The sequence below is a fragment of the Piliocolobus tephrosceles genome, unplaced genomic scaffold (assembly GCF_002776525.5).
Source record: "Piliocolobus tephrosceles isolate RC106 unplaced genomic scaffold, ASM277652v3 unscaffolded_20, whole genome shotgun sequence".
NCBI lineage: Eukaryota > Metazoa > Chordata > Mammalia > Primates > Cercopithecidae > Piliocolobus > Piliocolobus tephrosceles.
The window spans coordinates 1,667,025-1,684,741 of NW_022302087.1; positions in this window are offsets into that span (position 1 = coordinate 1,667,025).

Here is a 17,717-nt window from a genome sequence, read left to right on the forward strand (position 1 = left end):
GGCAAAAACTGGAAGCATTCCCTTTGAAAACTGGCACCAGACAGAGATGCCCTCTCTTACCATTCCTATTCAACATAGTGTTGGAAATTCTGGCCAGGGCAATCAAGCAAGAGAAAGAAATAAAGGGTATTCAATTAGGAAAAGAGGAAGTCAAATTGTCCCTGTTTGCAGATGACATGATTGTATATTTAGAAAACCCCATCGTCTCAGCCCAAAATCTCCTTAAACTGATAAGCAACTTCAGCAAAGTCTCAGAATATAAAATCAATGTGCAAAAATCACAAATACTCCTGTATACCAATAACAGACAAACAGAGAGCCAAATCATGAATCAACTCCCATTCACAATTGCTTCAAAGAGAATAAAATACCTAGGAATCCAACTGACAAGGGATGTAAAGGACCTCTTCAAGGAGAACTACAAACTGCTGCTCAGTGAAATAAAAGAGGACACAAACAAATGGAAGAATATACCATGCTCAAGGATAGGAAGAATCAATATCGTGAAAATGACCATACTGCCCAAGGTAATTTATAGATTCAATGCCATCCCCATCAAGCTATCAATGACTTTCTTCAGAGAATTGGAAAAAATTACTTTAAACTTCAAAGAGCCTGCATTGCCAAGACAATCCTAAGCAAAAAGAACAAATCTGGAGGTATCATACTACCTGACTTCAAAGTATACTACAAGGTTATAGTAACCAAAACAGCATGGTACTGGTACCAAAACAGAGATATAGACCAATGGAACAAAACAGAGCCCTCAGAAATAATACCACACATCTACAATCATCTGATCTTTGACAAACCTGACAAAAACAAGAAATGGGGAAAGGATTCCCTATTTAATAAATGGTGCTGGGAAAATTGGCTAGCCATAAGTAGAAAGCTGAAACAGGATCCCTTCCTTACATTTTATACAAAAATTAATTCAAGATGGATTAAAGACTTAAATGTTAGACCTAAAACCATACAAACCCTAGAAGAAAACCTAGGCAATACCATTGAGGACACAGGCATGGACAAGGATTTCATGACTAAAACACCAAAAGCAATGGCAATAAAAGCCAAAATTGACAAATGGAATCTAATTAAACTAAAGAGCTTCTGCACAGCAAAAGAAACTACCATCAGAGTGAACAGGCAACCTACAGAATGGGAGAAAATTTTGGCAATCTACCCATCTGACAAAGGGCTAATATCCAGAATCTACAAAGAACTTAAACAAATTTACAAAAAAAATCAAACAACCCCATCAAAAAGTGAGCAAAGGATATGAACAGATACTTCTCAAAAGAAGACATTTATGCAGCCAACAGACACAAGAAAAAAATGCTCATCATCACTTGCCATCAGAGAAATGCAAATCAAAGCCACAATGAGATACCATCTCACACCAGTCATAATGGCAATCATTAAAAAATCAGGAAATAACAGGTGCTAGAGAGGATGTGGAGAAACAGGAACACTTTTACACCGTTGGTGGCACTGTAAACTAGTTCAACCATTGTGGAAGACAATGCGGTGATTCCTCAAGGATCTAGAACTAGAAATGCCATTTGACCCACCTATCCCATTCCTGGGTATATACCCCAAGGATTATAAATCATGCTGCTATAAAGACACATGCACACATACATTTATCACGGCACTACTCACAATAGCAAAGACTTGGAACCAACCCAAATGTCCATCGATGATAGACTGGATTAAGAAAAGGTGGTACATATACACCATGGAATACTACGCAGCCATAAAAAAGGATGAGTTCATGTCCTTTGTAGGGACATGGATGAAGCTGGAAACCATCATTCTCAGCAAACTATCACAAGGACAGAAAATCAAACACCGCATGTGCTCACTCATAGGTGGGAACCGAACAATGAGAACACTTGGACACAGGGTGGGGAACATCACACACCAGGGCCTGTAGTGGGGAAGAGGGATGCGGAGGGATAGCATTAGGAGATATACCTAATGTCAATGATGAGTTAATGGGTGCAACACACCAACCTGGCACATGTATACATATGTAACAAACATGCATGTGGTGCACAAGTACCCTAGAACTTAAAGTATAATAAAAATAAAAATAATAATAATAATAATAATAAAATGAAGTATTATTACATTCTACATGGATAAATCTTGAAAATGTATTCTAAGAAAAAGCAGTCAGTCACAAAAATACTACATATGATATGGATTCATGTATGTAAAATGTCCAGAATAGGCAAATCCATAGAGATGGAAAGTAAATTAGTCCTCGTCAGGAGCTATGGCTAGGTCCAGGGCTGGAGGCAAAGGGTTTTAAGGTAAGGGTGAGAAATGGAAAATAGGTTTGTAAAGGGTGTAAGGTTTCTCTTTAGAGTGTTGGAGAAATCCCGTCTCTACTAAAAATACAAAATTAGCCAGGCGTGGTAGCACATCCATGTAATCCCAGCTACTCAGGAGGCCTGAGGCAGGAGAATCACTTGAACCCAGAAGGCGGAGGGTGTGGCGAGCCATGATCATGCCATTGCACTCCAGCCTGGGCAACAAGAGTGAAACTCCATCTCAAAAAAAAAAAAGTTCTAAGGTTAAATTGGAAATGGTTGCACAACTCTGTGAATATACTAAATTGAATGGTACACTTAAAATGGATGAATTTTATGCTATATAAAACATACATCAATAAAGCTGTGAAAAGAAAAAGAATAGGAGCTATGCCATAAATTGACCTTTTCGTATGTAAGTTAGAAACTTATCTGTAATCAGGAGTTTCTCCAACCATTTTCTTGAGATATTTTAGTACTGGGTATGACTTATGTACATAAATACGTAAGGTAGAATTTCTTCTAAATGTTTCACATTTTCTGTTAGGTACACTTTCTGAATTGTCTTGTTAACATGACAACACCATTCTTTTTGTTAAGAACTGCAGGCTTTGCAGATGCCACCACCACTGGGAACTCCATACTATCAGCCATGGTCAACCTCACCATGTTCTTCGACACTGCCGTCAATGGTGAGCCCTTGGGCTGCATCTCCTTCAAGCCGTTTGCAGACAAGATTCCAAAGACAGCAGAAAACTTTTGTGCCCTGGAGAGAAAGGATTTGGTTATAAGGGTTCCTGCTTTCAAAGAATTATTCCAGGGTTTATGTGTCAGTGTGGCAAGTTCACATGCCATAATGGCACTGGTGGCAAATCCATCTGTGGGGAGAAATTTGATGACTGTGGTGAGAAATTTGATATGAGAACTTCATCCTAGAGCATACAGGTCCTGGCATCCTGTCCATGGCAAATGCTGTACCCAACACAAACGGTTTCTGGTTTTTCATCTGCACTGCTAACACTGAGTGGCTGGATGGCAAGCACGTGGTCTTTGGCAAGGTAAAAGAAGGCAAGAATATTGTGGAAGCCATGGAGCGCTTTGGGTTCAGAAACGGCAATACCAGCAAGAAGATTACCATTGCAGACTATGGACAATTCTAATAAGTTTGACTTGTGTTTTATCTTAACCACCAGACCATTCTTTCTTTCAGGTGAGCACCTCTCCACCCCATTTGTTCACAATATCCTAGAATATGTGTGCTCTCGCTTCAGCTCCCTTTGGGTTCTATGTTTTCCTTGTTCCCTTCCATGCCTAGCTGGATTGTAGAGTTAACTTTATGATTATGAAATAAAACCAAATAACAAAAAAATTAAAAAGTAAAATAAATAAAGAGCTGCAATCAGCTATGAGTAACAGAACTGCCTCGCACTAAAAAAAAAAAAAAAAAAGAAAGGCAATATACAAATTAAACCAGTGGTGGTTCACTCCTGTAATCCTAGCACTTTGGGAGGCTAAGGCAGGCTGATCGCTGAGCCCAGGAGTTACAGACCAGCCTGGGCAACATGGAGAAACCCCATCTCTACAAAAAAACACAAAAAAAATAGCCAGGTGTATTAGTCCATTTTCATACTGCTATGAGGAAATGCCCAAGAGTGAATAATTTATAAAGAAAAAGAGGTTTAATATATTCACAGTTCAACATGGCTGGGAAGGCCTCATGATCATAGTGGAAGGCAAAGGAGGAGGAAAGGCACGTCTTACATGACAGCAGGCAAGAGAGTGTGTGCAGGAGAACTGCCCTTCATAGAACTATCAGATCTCATGAGACTTATTTACTATCACAAGAACAACATGGAAAAACCTACCCTCATGATTCAGTTACCTCCCACCAGGACCCTCCTACAACATGTAGGGATTATTGGAGGTACAATTCAAAATGAGATTTGGGTGGGACACAGCCAAACCATATCATTCTACCCCTGGCCCTTCCCATTTCAGCATTAACTCAAAAGTCCACAATCCAAAGTCTCATCTGAGACAAGGCAAATCTCTTCCACCTATGAGCCTGTAAAATAAAAGCAAGTTACTTACTTCCTAGATACAATGGGGGTACAAACATTGGGTAAATATAGCCATTCCAAATGGAGAAATTGGTAAAAACAAACGTTTTTACAGGTCCCATGCAAGTCTGAAATCCAGAGGAGCAGTCAAATCATAAAGCTCCAAAATGATCTCCTTTGACTCTGTGTCTCACATCCAGGTCATGCTGATGCAAGAGGTGGATTTCCATGGTCTTGGGCAGCTCCATCCCTGTAGCTTTGCAGGGCACAGTCTCCCTCCTGGTTGCTTTCATGGACTGGCATTCAGTGTTTGCAGCTTTTCCAGGTACACAGTGCAAGCTGTGGGAGGATCTACCATTCTGGGGTCTGGAGAACGGTGACCCTCTTCTCACAGCTCCACTAGGCAGTGCCCCAGTAGGGACTCTGTATGGGGGCTCCCACCCCATACTTCCCTTCTGCACACTGTCTTAGCAGAGGTTCTCCAGGATTGCCCTGCCCCTGCAGCAAATTTCTGCCTCGAGATCCAGGCATTTCCATACTTCCTCTGAAATCTAGGTGGAGGTTCCCAAACCTCAATTCTTGTCTTCTGCTCATCCACAAGACCAGCACCATGTGGAAGCTGTCAAGGCTTGGGGCTTGCACCCTCCAAAGCCACAGCCTGAGCTGTACTTTGGCCCCTTTTAACCACAGCGGAAGCAGCTGGGACACAGGGCACCAAGTCCTGAGACTGCATGTAGCAGGGGAGCCCCAGACCCAGCCCAGGAAACCCTTTTTTTCCTCCTAGACCTCTGGACCTGTAACGGAAGGGACTGCCAGGAAGGTCTCTGACATGTCCTGCAGAGATTTTCCCCATTGTCTTGGTGATTAGCATCTGGCTTCTCATTACTTACGCAAATTTCTGCTGCCAGCTTGAATTTCTCCCGCCAGCTTGAATTTCTCCCCAGAAAATGGGTTTTTCTTTTCTACTGCATCATCAGGCTGCAAATTTTTCAAACTTTTATGTTCTGCTTCCTCTTGAACACTTTGCCGCTTAGACATTTCTTCCATCAGATACCCCAAATCATCTCTCTCAAGTTCAAAGTTCCACAGATCTCTAGGGCAGGGGCAAAATAACACTAGTCTCTTTGCATATCAAGAGTGACCTTTACTCTAGTTCCCAACAAGTTCTTCATCTCCATCTGAGACCACTCAGCCTGGACTTTATTGTTCATATCACTATCAGCATTTTGGTCAAAGCTACTCAACAAGTCTCTAGGAAGTTCCATACTTTCCCACATCTTCCTGTCTTCTGAGTCCTCCAAGACTCTAGAAAGTTCCACCTTCCCACATTTTCCTGTCTTCTACTGAGTCCTCCAAATTGCTCCAACCTCTGCCTGTTACACAATTCCAAAGTCATTTCCACATTGTTATGTATCTTTATAGCAGCACCCCACTCTACCAGTACCAATTTACTGTATCGGTCCATTTTCATACTGCTATGAAGAAATACCCAAGACTGGGTAATTTATAAAGAAAACGAGATTTAATGGACTCACAGTTCCACATGGCTAGGAAGGCCTCACAATCATAGTGGAAGGCAAAGAAGGAAGAAAGGCACGTCTTACATGGCAGCAGGCAAGAGAGCATGTGCAGGAGAACTGCCCTTTATGAAATCATCAGATCTCATGAGACTTTTTCACTATCATGAGAACAGCATGGGTAAAAACACCAGCATGATTCAATTACCTCCCACAGGGTCCCTCCCACAACACTTGGGGATTATGGGAACTACAGTTCAAGATGTGCCTTGGGGAGCGGGGGACCACAGCCAAACCAATCACCAGATGTGGTGGTGTGCACCTGTAGTGCCAACTACTCAGAAGACTGAAGCAGGAGTATCACCTGAGCCTGGGGCGTCAAGGCCGCAGTGAGCTGTGATCATGCCACCGCACTCCAGCCTGTGTGACAGAGTGAGACCCTGTCTCAAAACAAAAATCAAAAACAGTAGCTAAGAAAAAAACATATGGCTTTTTTTGCATACAAGAGATGCCCAGATGTACAGACCAGAATATGAATGACAGCTCTGTGACATCAATCATTAGGCCATATTTCCTTCATCTTTGTATTTTGCCTCTTGAGAAAAGGCTTTCATCCTCAGGTTACCTCCTAATTCAACAGGATTGCTGAAACTCCTGGAAATATTTTTTGAACTTTAGATTGGAAAAAAGGGGGAGGGGAGGAGAAATGCAAACAGATTGTTTCCAATCAAGGTAGCTTGATTTAAAGAGCTCTTGGAAACATCTTCCACTTACATTTCATTGGCCAAGTCTAGTTATCAAAAGCTATAAAATTTGGTGTCTTAGCTGTACACTTTGCCTCACTGTTTAAAATCAGGGCTCATTACAATGGACAAGAAGTGAATGGATTTAATAAGCTAACCAGCACTCTGCCCTGACATCTGAAATGCATCCCTCACTGATATCTAAACCCATAAACTTTGGAGAATTCTTTAAAAGTCAGAAAATGAGAAAGATGCCATAGTCTTGAAGGAAATAAAATAGGTTATTTCAGGACAAGAATCTCTTCTTTCCAAGGTATTCAAATCATTTATCAAAAAGTCTCAATATAAATTATGTCCAGCTTTACTACTGAGTTTATTTTCTTTCTTTTCTACATAATAGAAGTCTCCAGATTGACCATTTATTCATTCAGTCATTTAGCCAATAATTTGGTTTTTGATTTTTTTTTTTAATTTGGATTCAGGGGTACACGTGCAAATCTGTTACATGTATAAACTACATAATGATGAGGTTTGGGCTTCCAGTATACCCCTCAACCAAATAGTGAACATTGTACACAATAAGTAATCTTTTAACCCTCACCCCAACTCTCAACCTCTCCCCTTTTTGGAGTCCCCAGTATCTATTATTTCCATCTTTGTGTCCTTGTGTGCCCATTGTTTAGCTCCCACTTAAAAGTGAGAACGTGTAGTGTTTGATCTTCTGTTTCCATATCAATTCACACAGGATAATGGCCTCTAGCTCCATCCATGTTACTGCAAAGAACACGATTTCATTCTTTTTGACATGTACATAGTATTCCATGGTGTGTGTGTGTGTGTGCGTGTGTGTATATATTACATTACATAAATTATATATATTACATAACATAAATTTTACGTATTTATATATATAAAATTTTCTTTATCCAATCATATGTTTATGGACCCTTAGGTTGATTCCATGACTTTGCTGTTGTGAATAGTACCACAGTAAACATAAAAGTGCAGGTGTTTTCTTATATAATAATTTATTTTTCTTTGGATAGATATCCAGTGGGATTGCTAGGTCAAATGGAGTTCTACATTTAGTTCTTTAAGAAATTGCCATCCTGTTTTCCACAGATGTTATACCAATTTACATTCTCATTAACAGTGTATAAGGTTTTTTTCTGCATCCATGCCAACATCTGTTGTTTTTTGACTTTTTAATAGTGGTCATTCTGACTGATGAGATGATATCTCATTGTGGTTTTAATTTGCATTTCTCTGATGATTAATGTTGAGTATTTTTTCATATGTTTGTTGGACGTTTGTATGTCTTCTTTCAAGAAATGTCTATTCCCATCCTTTGCTCTTTTTTAAGGGGATTATTGGTTTTGTTGTTGTTGTGGTTAACTGAATTCCTTGTAGACTCTGCATATTAGTCCTTTGTCAGAGGCATTATTTGCAAATATTTTCTCCAATTCTGTAGGTTGTCTGTTTACTCTGTTGGTTATTTATTTTGCAGAAGCTTTTTAGTTTAATTGAATTCCATTTCTCTTTCTGTTTTTGTTGCATTTGTTTTGGGGATCTTAGTCATAAATTCTTTGCACACGCCAATGTCTAGGAGTTTTTCCTAGGTTTTCTTCTAGAATTTTTATAGTTTCAGATCTTACATTTAGGCCTTTAATCCATCTTGAATTAATTTTTGTATATGGTGGGAGATAGGGGTCCAGTTTTATTCTTCTGCCAATCTTCCCAGCACCATTTATTGAATAGGGTGTCCTTTCGTAATTGTTTATTTTTGTTGACACTGTCAAAAATCAGCTGGTTGTAGTTATGTGGCTTTATTTCCGAGTTCTCTATTCTGTTTCACTGATCTATGTGTCTATTTTTGTAATAGTACCATGCTGTTTTAGTTACTACAGCCTTGTAGTATAATCTGAAGTCAGGTAATGTGATGCCTTTGGCTTTATTCTTTTTGCTTAGGATTGCTTTTGCTATTCTGGCCCTTTTTTGGTTTCACATGAACTTTAGAATTATTTTTTCTAATTCTATGAAGAATGAAATTGGTAACTTTATAGGGATTGCATTGAATCTGTAGACTGCATTGGGCACCATTATCACTTTAATGATATTGATGCTTCCGATTCATGAGCATGGGATTTTTTTCTATTTGTTTGTGTCACCTATGATTTCTTTCATCAGTGTTTTGTAGTTTTCCTTGTAGATATCTTTCACCTCCTTTGTTTAATGTATTCCTAGGTATTTAATTCAGCCAACAATTATTGAATGCTTATTTTATACCAGACACTAATGAGTAGTACAGAGTTTACATTCCAGTGGGAAATACAGCAAGTAAACAAATTATTTAACCACATAAAGCTGCCATATCAGTGGGTTTTTTTCAGTAGATTATTGATTTAATTTGTTTGAGTTTTATGTAGCAGAAGATGATAAATTTAATGGAAGAAAAACTAAAGTGGAAGAGAGAGCTAATTATTGATAGGGGATAGGGATGAAGATTTTAAACAGAGCAATCAGGTAGGGCTTCACTGAATAGGTGATGGATGAGGACAAGAGAAATAGAACGCATTCAACCAGGTATTTGGAGAAAAAGAACCAGAGATAGAGGAGTGAATGTGTGCAAGAAGAAGGAGCAAGCAGTCTAGGATAAGTAGGGAGGTAAGTGTGACCAAAGGACAGTAATCAGACGGGAAGAGGAGCAGATGAGGTCAGAAAAGTAACAGGAGTCAGATAAAACAGGGCCTTGTGGGTCATTATAATGACTTTGCCTTTTACTCAGTGTGAGGTAAGAGACCATTAGAGACTCTTGAGCAAAGCAGCGAAAGAATATGACTTTTGTAAAGATCATTGACAGCTCTGTTGAGACTAGAATGTAATGGATAGAGAGGATGTATTAACAGGTTTTTCAATTGCAGTGAGAAATGATGGTGGCTCAGACCATGATGGGAACAGCAAAGGTGGCAAAAAGTTTCTAGAATATTGGAAAGGTACATAGTGCAGGGCTGCCCAGTGGAAAGGATATGAAGTGGGAAAGAGCCAAGGATAACCCAAATGTATTTGGGCTAAGCAACTGCAAAAATGATGTTATTGCTAGGATGTGAAGAGCTGGAGGTGAAGACTGAGGAGAAAAATTAAGAGTTCTGTTATGGCCATGTTAAGTTTGAGGTTTGCATTAGACAGACAAGTGGTGAAATAAATGGAATATTAGGTATAGAATAAGAAGGTCAGAGCCCAGGAACTATTTCCAGTTTATCTATAAACCTATGGGGAGAACTAGAATCAAGAGGTATGTGTATGTGTTTCAAAAGAAGGGAAATAACAGCACCTTTTATGCTGATGGGAAAAATCTAGTAGAGGAGATAATTTTTTCAGGAAAATTGTCCTTTTATTGTGTGAATTATTATTGATAATATCTTGTAGCCTCAGTCTCCACATTGGTGAAATGAGAAATTCAGGATATGATGTCTAGGATCCAATGGTCTATGTTGTATTATTCAAAGGAAATATTCTTCAAAACTCTAATGGCCTATATATGGATCACTTCATTTGGAAATGGAATTTTGTTCCAGACTGTGGTAGACGGTACAATATGTGAGCAGAACTTTAATCTCCATTTTTTTGGTATATAGCACTTCAGCTTTCCCTTCACTATCTTTACTGTTTTCCCTATTTCTACCTCAGAATCAGCCCCAAAGGACAATGTTATGTTTCTCTTATGATTTATCTATGTTGCATTAAATCACCTGTGAAAGCAACTAGGCATTACCTGGAGTTTAAACATCTTTGATCATATAGAGAGTCTCAGTGCAGTTCTACTGGTAATAAAGAGAGACGACCAATTCCCTCCATGCCATCTCAGCATTTTTGTATGCAGAATTTTAACTTCTTCTACCTCGTAATTTCCTATTTCCTCGAAATCCGTATCATTCTTTTTTTAAATCCCAGAGAAGCTCATTATTATCACCATTGAAAAACACTTTGATAATAACTGTATTGGTTCAGACACATGGATATATAAAAACACATGAGTTTTTAATGTGTATGAGAAAGAAGACAGAACACTGGTCACCACTGGCAGTAACTGAGACCCCAAACACTCTTTCTTTTTTTTGTTATTAATCTTTAAGTTCTAGGGTACACGTGCACAACGTGCAGGTTTGTTACATATGCATACATGTGCCATGTTGGTGTGCTGCATCCACTACCTCGTATTTTATATTGGATATATTTCCTAATGTTATCCCTCCCCCCGCCCCACCCCATGACAGGCATCGGTGTGTGATGTTCCCCATCCTGTGTCCAAGTGTTCTCATTGTTCAATTCCCACCTATGAGTGAGAACATGCGGTGTTCCCCAAACACTCTTTCTAAGGCAGAATTTTAGGGAAAGAATTGAGAAATTATCTAACCTTTTTTGTGAAGTTTATTTTGGATAACCAAAGGGGTACAACTAAAGAATGAAACTTCTCTACAAAATGTTTACAGCTTAAAATGTGGATGGAAAAATAAGAAAAGCATTTACAACTTTTAATAAAACAGCTGGTGAAAAAAATAAATGAAAGTTTCATGGTGAACTTATATACGAGGGAAACAGTGTCATGTGAATTTCAATGAGGAATCTTTGCATCATTAAAGTAGGGCAACCAAAAATATATGCTTCATGACATGAAACATACGCAGCATCCAAGACCACTTATGAAGTGTCACTTATGAATAGTCTGTTTTCACACAGCTATAAAGAACTACCTGAGACTGGGTAATTTATAAAGAAAAGAGGTTTAATTGACTCACAGTTCTGCATGGCAGAGGAGGCCTCAGGAAGATTACACACATGCACACATTTCCTAGTCTCTTGTTTTGTAAATATTATAACACAGGACCATAGTATGCATGCACCCAATAGAAACAAACATGATGGTAAAGTCAAAGTTTCTTTTCTAAGATGCTAGAAGATGATCAGTTTAGTTTAGCATTTCTAGGACACAAAATCTCACGTCTATCTTCCCACAACTGTGGTGTAGGAAATAATACTAAGGATGAAGCAAACCAGAATTGTGAAGCTCTAAAATTTTCCTTCTTTTATTCATTATGTAATTGCTGATCCTCTACTATCTGCTTGGCACTGTCAGAGTTATTATGATGAATAAAACACCATTCCTTCCTCAAGAAACTCGTATTAGTCAGCTAGAGATATACTAACAACTAAATTTAAAATAGAAAGATATGAACAAAGAAAAAGGGCCAGAAGGGTACAAATGATGTGCCAAATTCAGTTAAAAGGGTCAAGAGGCTGGGCGCGGTGGCTCAAGCCTGTAATCCCAGCACTTTGGGAGGCCGAGATGGGCGGATCATGAGGTCAGGAGATCGAGACCATCCTGGCTAACATGGTGAAACCGTGTCTCTACTAAAAAATACAAAAAGCTAGCCGGGCGAGGTGGCAGGCGCCTGTAGTCCCAGCTACTGGGGAAGCTGAGGCAGGAGAATGGCGTAAACCCGGAGGCGGAGCTTGCAGTGAGCTGAGATCCGGCCACTGCACTCCAGCCCGGGAGACAGAGTGAGACTCCATCTCAAAAAAAAAAAAAAAAAAAAAAAAAGGGTCAAGAATAACTTCACAGAAGAATGGCATTCATTCATTCATTCATTCAACACATATTTATTGTGTTCTTACTGTGCTCCTGGCACTGTTTTGGGACTGTGAATATGCTACCAAGTCAACAAAGCAGTCGCACTCTCATGGGGCTTTCTAGTGGGGGGAGACAGACAATAAACAAACACAAATCAATATGTATGATTCCAGTTGGTTATAACAAGGTAGGATAGAGAGGTTTATGGAGGGAAGAAGACAGGGGCAGGCCCAACATTTTTGCTGGTGTGATATTTAAACAGGTTCATGAATGGAGTGAGGGTAATGTGAAAGTCTAGAGAAAAAGTGTACTAGGCAAAAGGAACAGGAAATGCAGACACTCTGAGGTAGAACTCAGCTTGGCATGCTTGGGGAATAGGAAGGTTAATAGGAGAGCTGGGCTTTGAAGGGTCTCTAGGAGTTTTTGTGGTGGTTGTAGGGAATACCGGCAGCAGGAATACCATGTAGAAGCACAGAGTATCCAAGAGTAAGGAATAGGGGGTTGTTCTGGCTTCTCAGGCATGTGGAAAAGGCAAAGGATAGGAAGGGTTTTCTGGGAGAAGAGATGGGATTGAAAGAGGAGATGGGGTATAGAATGATTATGATTAAAAAAAAAAAAAACCTTCAAACATGCCACAAAAGTAGAGGAAATACTATACTGAATCCCTGTATCTCAATTACCTAGATTTTATAATTATCAAGAATTTGCTCCCTTCCTTCCTCTATCCTCCTTTCTTCTCCTCCTCCTCCTTTTTTGCTAAAATATTTAAAGTAAATCTCAGACATTATGTAATTTCTCTAACATAACTCAGAGTATATTTCTAGAGTTACATGAATTTTTGAAAATATAACCACAACATCATTCTCACATTTGCCAAATTTAATGAAATTTCCTTGCGACATTCAACAGCCAACCCATATTCAAATTTAACACACTGTCTCTACTAATTTTTCAACAGATTGATGTATTCAAATGAATATCTAAATGAGGTCTACCATTTGTATTTGGCTATTAAGTGTCTAATCTTTTTTTTTTTTTTTTTTTTTTGAGACAGGGTCTCACTCCATTGCCCAGGCTGGAGTGCAGTGGCATGATCATGGCTTCACGGCTCACTGTAGCCTTGACCTCCTGGGCTCAAGAAATCCCCCCACCTTGGCCTCCTGAGTGGCTGGGACTACAGGTGCATGCCACTGCCATGCCTGGCTAATTTTTGTATTTTTTTGTAGAGACAGGATTTTGCCATTTTACCCAGGCTGGTTTTGAACTCTTGGGCTCAAGTATCTGCCCACCTCGACCTTTCAAAGTGTTGGGATTACAGGCATGAGCCACTGTGCCTGGCCTGTCTTTAATCAAAGACACTGGCAACATTCTAGTTCCTTAACGGGAAGATAAGCGTAGGGGTGGATGTTTTATTATTCTTATTTAAAGTTTATTATGTAACATATGTGTTCTTTTGTATGACTGATTTTTATATAGGTTTTTTAGAAGAAGAATATATGAAGAACAGGTCTTTAGAATAAACAGGAAATAATTAAAGGCAAGGAACATTTCCAAGATCAACTTGTGCAGGCTGTGTCCACTTTGAGATAAATGTATTTACCTTGCAAGTAGAATGGTTGTATTCATATTTCTAAATATTTTTCCTCAATATTTCTGCTTGTGGCAAAGTAAATAACAGTAATTTTTTTTTACTATATTGGTAAGTCCCCAGAAGGTTTTGGCAAGACAATTTTGTCTTGCCAAAAGAAAAATAATAAACTGAACATAGCTCTAATAATCCATGCAGAGAAAACATGTAGATCAAAGAATAAGTCAAACAGGTGATACAATCAGCAAAATATAATCTCTCAGAATCTCTGCAGCACAAACAACCACTTGCTTCCACAAATAATTTGCAAGGAAATAAATAAATAAATAAATAAATGAATGACAGGGAGGGGAAAAAGGAAGATGAAGAAGAGGGGAATCTATTGGTCAAAAGACATGTAAGAGTTAGATCAACTAAGGGAGGGCAACCTTATTTGTTCAAAAAATTATTTTAAAAAGGAGATAAGAAAGAAATTTTAAATACTTACTAGATAAATTATTGCTTCAAGGAGTTATTTTTATTAGTAATTGATGTGGTTTGGCTGTGTCCCCACCCAAATCTCATCTTGAATTCCCACGTGTTGTGGGAGGGACCCGGTGGGAGGTGGTTGAATCCACCAAAGAACTCTTCCTCAGGGTCAGGTCTTTCCTGAGCTGTTCTCGTGATGGTGAGTGGGTCTCACGAGATCTGATGGTTTTAAAAATGGGAGTCTCCCTACACAAGCTCTCTTCTCGTCTGCTGCCATGTAAGATGTGCCTTTCGCCTTCCAAAATGACTATGAGGCCTCCCCAGCCACGTGGAACTGTGAGTCCGTTAAATCTCTTTCTTTTGTAAATTGCCCAGTCTTGGGTATGTCTTTACCAGCAGCATGAAAACAGACTAATACAGTGATAATAGTGTTTTGTGAGAGGGATAATTTTTTATATTTTTAATTTTTATTTTTAATTTTTGTGGGTACAAAGTAGGTGCATATATTTATGGGTTATATGAGATATTTTGATACAGAAATACAATGTGTAACAATCACATCAGGGTAAATGGGGTAACCAGCCCTTCAAGCATTTATTCTTAGTGTCAGTCCAAATAGACTCTTTTAATTATTTATAAATGTATAATTAAATTATTGACTATAGTCACTCTGTTGTGCTAGCAAATACAGTCTAACTCATTCTTTCTATTTTTTTGTGCCCATTAACCATTCCCACTTCCTCCTACACACACCCTCCCACTACCCTTCACAGCCTCTGGTAACCATCCTTCTACTCTGTATCTCCATGAGTCATATTGTTTTGTTTAGTTCACACAAATAAGTGAGAAAATGTGAAGTTTGTCTTTCTGTGACAGTCTTATTTCGCTTACATAATGAACTCCAGTTCCTACCATGTGATGGCAAATGACAGAATCTCATTCTTTTTTATGGCTGAAAAGTACTACGCTGTGTATAAGTACCAAATTTTCTTTATCCATTTGTCTGTTGATGGACACAGGACGCTTCCAAATCTTAGCTATTGTGAATAGTGCTGCGATAAACACAGGAGCGCAGATACCTCTTTCATATACTGATTTCATTTCTTTTGGGTATATACCTAGCAGTGGAATGGCAGGATCATATGTTAGCTCAATTTTTAGGTTTTTGAGAAACCTCTAAACTGTTCTCCATAGTGGTTGTACTAATTTACATTCCCACGGAAGATGTACAAGAGTTCCCTTTTCTCTGCATCCTTGCCAGCATTTGTTATTGTTTGACTTTTGAATAAAAGCCATTTCTAGTGTGTATGTTAATTTTTAATATAATTTTTTGCATGAAACATTCAAGTAAAATGGACACTTCAGAAAGATGTTCAATGGCATTACATTGCCCCTGTTACACCACCTTGTGGAGTTAGATTCACCTCATCCAAATTTGAGAAAAGCAATAAAGAAAACACCTTCTTCCAATGGCACCATAAGGTATGACACCAGAGTCCACAAGCAGCAGTGTCACCAGCACACACTGCAAGCCTCAAGCTCCCAAGGATGTCCCAGGCATATCCCTGGACTAGTTCAGTGGCATAATCAAGGGCACATTTTCCACCTGCACAGCCCCAGCCTAGTTCTCCTGGCTTCCCGGTGTCTCTGTGAACTACCCAGCATAACTTCTTTTCTTTTTCTGAAATATTTCTATAAATTCTTTTTTGCTTGTAACTGTTAGAGCTGGCTTCTGTTACGTACAACAAAAACCGTGACCAATGCGCTATCCAACAACGAGGCAGAGTTCTTCAGTGGTAGAAAGCCTCCAGAATCCAGGAAACAGAATTGTCTGGAAAAGAGGCAGGTGCCTTATCAGGGAATTTCTCATGGCAATTGATGGCACTGGTCAAGGGATTTATGACCAGATTGAGCTCTCTTTTATCTATTCTGTTATTCATCAAGACATATTAGGGTTTGTCCTCCACAGGAATCCGTGTTTCTAAGTTATAGGGTTAATCAGTACACTCCCCGGCCCACCCCTCTTTTGTGACACAAAACAAATGGCAATAGGGTTAGCTTGTTCCTTCTGAAAATTCTCCAATACTACCACCATCCCCAAAAATGCAGGGGAGGAGAGAAAATAAAGAATTTCATTAGAGGACACTTGATATCTGTTATATTATTCTTCACTTTTGTGATGTCTTTCAAAACAAATACCCAAAATAAAGTCCCAATTTAACATCTTTTAATACTCCTATCCAGACCAAAACATGCTTCCCTTCAGTAAAAGCCATTTTAACTGGGGTGAAATTATATCTCATTGTAGTTTCAATTTGTATTTCTCTAATGATCAATGATAATGGCCACCTTTTCACATACCGGTTCACCATTTGTATGTCGTCTTTTGAGAAATGTCTATTCAAATCTGTTGCCCATTTTTAAATCAAATTATTCAATTTTTTTTTCCTGTACAGTTGTTTGAACTTCTTATATATTCTGGTTATTAATACTTTGTTAGGGGCAGGAGCGGCGGTTCATGCCTATAATCCCAGCACTTTGGGAGGCTGAGGTGGGCGGATCGCCCGAGATCAGGAGTTCAAGACCAGCCGGACCAACATGGAGAAACCTCGTCTCTACTAAAAATACAAAATTAGCTGGGCATGATGGCACGTGCCTGTAATCCCAGCTACTCAGGAGGCTGAGGCAGGAGAATCGCTTGAAGCTGGGAGGCGGAGGTTGCCGTGAGCAGAGATCATGCCATTGCACTCCAGCCTGCGCAACAAGAGCAAAACTCCGTCACAAAAAAAAAAAAAAAAAAAAAAACAGCAACAACAAAAAAAAAGAAAAAAACTTTGTTAGTTGGGTACTTTGCAAATATTTTCTCCCATTCTGTGGATTGTCTTTTCACTTAGTTGATTGTTTCCTTTGCTGTGCAGCTTTTTTTCTTGATGTGATCCCATTTGTCCACTTTTGCTTTGGCTGCCTACACTTACGGGGTATTACTGAAGTAATCTTTGACTAGATCAATGTTCTGGTGATTTTCCCCAAAGTTTTCTTTTAGTAGTTTCATAGTTGGGGTCTTAGATTTAAGTTTTTAATCCACTTTGATTTTACTTTTGTGTATGACAAGAGATGGGGGTCTATGTTTCATTCTTCTGCATGTGAATAATGCGTGCATGCAATAATAATGCAAACATGCACATATGTTTTTTCCCAGCATGATTTATTGAAGAGACTGTCTTTTCTCCAATGTGTGTCTTGACATCTTTGTTGAAAATTAGTTTGTTGTAGATGAACAAATTTGTTTCTGGGTTCTCTATTCTGCTCCATTGGTCTATGTGTCTGTTTTTATGCCAGTAGCATGCTGTTTTGGTTACTATATAGCTCTATAGTATAATTTGAAGTCAGGTAA